Source organism: Buceros rhinoceros, unplaced genomic scaffold, assembly GCF_000710305.1.
Source record: "Buceros rhinoceros silvestris isolate BGI_N320 unplaced genomic scaffold, ASM71030v1 scaffold9130, whole genome shotgun sequence".
Taxonomy (NCBI): Eukaryota; Metazoa; Chordata; class Aves; order Bucerotiformes; family Bucerotidae; genus Buceros; species Buceros rhinoceros.
This window is the reverse complement of record NW_010391259.1, coordinates 49,400-52,818: the sequence shown is the minus strand read 5'-3', so window position 1 is coordinate 52,818 and position 3,419 is coordinate 49,400. Positions and strand designations below refer to the sequence as shown.

The 3,419-nt window shown below is 37.4% G+C and overlaps 1 protein-coding gene across 1 annotated transcript in view; it reads left to right on the top strand.

Moving 5' to 3' along the window:
• The first annotated feature begins 356 nt into the window (after positions 1-356).
• ZDHHC2 (zinc finger, DHHC-type containing 2) overlaps positions 357-3,419 on the top strand; it is a 22,961-nt gene continuing 19,898 nt past the window's right edge. Inside the window, exon 1 of the mRNA XM_010140850.1 lies at positions 357-377. The gene's annotated coding sequence lies outside the window, so the exon portion shown is untranslated. The remainder of the gene's footprint in view (positions 378-3,419) is intronic.

The following is a 3,419-nucleotide window of genomic DNA, read 5'->3' as shown; positions in this document are numbered from 1 at the left end:
ACAGAGCATATATAGAGTAAAACGTGTACAACCAGAGTAAAAGAAATACCTGTTCTTCAGAGGTGACTTTTCTTGGGTTAAACATGAGCAGCTTCAGATAGATGGAGGAGCCATTTCTCAGGAACTGAGCCTGGGAATGGGAGACAAAAAACATACAGGCAATTGGCATTGTCTTGCCTATTCTTGTGGTGAATGTACGCAGCATAAAAACTTGATAGTGTGTGGCCGAAAGCTTGTATTGTTTAGTGATTGTTTTTCCCTCTTTCATTGAAAAGCAGAAATTTTAAATACTCAGTTACATCATTTGCTATTTAAACATCATTTTTACTCTTTTTTTTCTCATTTTTCAGTGACAATGACAAATATTGGAGAAAAAGGTAAGATTTTCATTAGCTGTTTATAAATAGGACTCCTATATCAGGGTAGTACAGTAGTTTACTACTAGAATTGAGATACAGATCTATCGTCTTTTAAGTAAGTGTATTTTTTTGTGTTCCTCAGATCCTTTTATTATCCTGCTGTCCCTGAATATTCCTTTAGCCATTCCAAACAGAGATGGAGAAAATAGAACTTTTTATTCTTCTTACTGGTTTTCTGAAGTATCAACTAAAACAATCCTCATATTCTGTTTTTTAAAAAAAATATTCATGACAAGAAAAGCTCTTCTAAAACCAGGACTTCTAAAGATGAGCAGGATGTTTGTGCAGAGTGTAACATATTTAAGTGGGAGGTGAGTTTTTTTCTGCAGTTACTTTTTAGCCCATGTCTCTGAAGAAACAGAATCATTCAGATACATAATCTTTTCGGAAGATAATAAAACTGCCTGATTAACTGTTGTTGAGAGTTGCTACACTGAGACTGTAGCATGTTCAGCTTCCTTTTCCAGCTGCTGTTTCAATACTACAACATGGAAGTGTAAAGTGTGGGGCTGCAGAGTTTTTGGAGGAAGGGATTGGGGGATTAGGAGACAAACTGTGCTTTTTACATTTGTGTAGTTCCTGCAGGTTTTAAGTCATTGGTGACTCCCTGACTTAGAAAAAATGTTTGCCAGTTAAGAAATGCTTGAAAAACTTTTTTCATTTTGGTGATCTCTCCCCCAATATGAGTGCATAAGCGTATGTTCTGGGTTTGGCTGGGAGGGAGTTAATTTTCTTCCTACCTAGAAAATTCTTCCTCTTAGGAAGTAAATTAACTCTATCCCAGCTGAAACCAGTACAGTCTTACTGCAAACTTCAGCACCTGCAAACTTTGAAATAAATCCAGGTTTTGCTGCTCCATGGCATGTTTTGGAGACGAGTGTATGGTTAATGATTGCTGACAAAGCACATTAGAATTATCAGCAAAATGCATGGGGAACATTAAATTTCCCTATTTTAAGCTGCTGAAAGCTGTAGTGAGCTTTAGCCAGTCAGAAGAACCTACACTGGCTGTTCTTCTGCCCTAAGTGTTTTCAGGGGTGAAAACTGGGCAAATAGGACTCAGCCTTACTACAGGTTGCTGCAAATTTCCAGGCCACTCTAACTATGCTAGCTCTTTGTAAATGGATTGCCTTCAAACAAGGGTTACACCATATGGTTGGTTGTTGGTTTGTTTGGTTTTTTCCCAGAAGGGAGCTGTGGACAGCTCTTCTTTTTCTGTCACAAGGGAATTGAGGTTCTTTTGTTGGACTCTAAATACCCACAGACCCAGTGGAGCAGCTGGGTAGCCCAGGGTCTCCATTGCAGTGCAGAGAAACTGGTGGATACGTAACTTGAGAAAAGTGACCGGTCGGGACCTGGTGGTGACCCGGAGAAATGAGGTGAAAAAGCAGTCAAGAAGAACTTAAATCTTGTGCAGACTTTAAAGGGGAAACATGGGATAATAATGATTTTAGGGTAAAATTTTGTCTTCCTCCAATAGTCTTTTTTTTTTTTAATGTATAAAAAAAAATTTCTTATCCATCACAGTTACCACTATTCACACAACAATAAAATCTAGATGCAGATTAGCAAATGCATAGCGTACAGAACTGATGTAACTTGCCCTACCTTACCTTCACTATATGCCATGAATATACTGTCTTTTAAAAGAAAATACTCTGAGTAAATCAGTTTTTTTCAGAGTTGATAGAAATGTTCTGATAAAAACTTGGACTGTTCCTGACAGATGCTTCTGCAATGACAAGATGGTCATTTAGTGTAGTGTGCTTGATGTGGAGTCTACTTCTATCACTTACGCTGATAAGAGTTTTTTCAGTACGTGGACGTGGCAAATGGCTCTTTTCCTCGGCCATCCCAAAAGCTTTGTACAGTGTTGCTCCTGAGATTTGTTAGCTTTTGTAACTAGTTTTTAACTGCCTAGTGAATAAGAATAAATATTTACTGTGTTGCTGCTTCTTTAAGTAAACAAATGTTTAACACCAGAATTATTTAGTGTTACTTTTGAGGCAAAATTATGAAAAATAAGAACATACTGGGCTTTTATACATTTATACACATCGTCATGCATGTGCTATGGAAAATCCTCTAGCACTGAATACACACATAAAAATGTGGGGTAATTGTGTAATGAAAGTACACGGTTCCCTTTATGATGTTTTTTGAGGATTTTATAGGCATTGTCTAAAGATTATTTGACTATGCAATTTCCATGTAACCTTGAGCTCTCTGGGAGCTCTGAGAGTTCATCAGTACAGCAGGGAAATAATATTTTTCACTGTTGCTGTCCTAGCTGTCCTTTATTTGCTGCTTCTCTGCCTGAGGAAGAAAAAGACAAGGAAATACTTTCTTGTGCATTGCAGCAAGTTAATCAGGGGATAAAAATTTTGGATTTAGTCTTTACTGTTGCAAAATTCCTTAGTACAGTGAGAGCTTTTAAAAGGAAACACCTATCCATCCATGGCAGGCTTTTTTTGAAAAAGTTAATGTTACTTTCTGGATTGTAGTAAAACAATTCAGCGTGGTAATTGTTGGCTGGCATCCATTTAAAAAATCTGAGAATAAATCACTGGCCGAGAAGAATATGAAGTATTGGAAGAACATTTGAATTCAAAGAACTTGCAGGTTTTTTAAAACCACCCTACTGTCCTCCATCCTAAATATCTGGCAAGATAGATAACTGGTTATGGTTAGGGCTTGGGAATCATATGCCAATGCACTCAAAGACTCCCCTCCCTCTAGTCATTGTTTAGATAGCTATACTTCCTTTCAGGGTGGGGGTGTTAGGTTTGGTTTGTTGTGGGATTTTTTTTTTTTTTTTTTGCATGGCTAGCAGTCTCCATGGTTTATAAAGTTATAAAGCAGAGATGCATCAGTTAAATAGGGTTTAAGCAATATGTGAAGGGAGAGTGCGTGGTAAATAACAAAGAGTCTCTTATCAGGCTATTAACTGTTCCCCTCAGACTTTTCTAATATATGTAGCCTGTATCATGACTTTCCCTA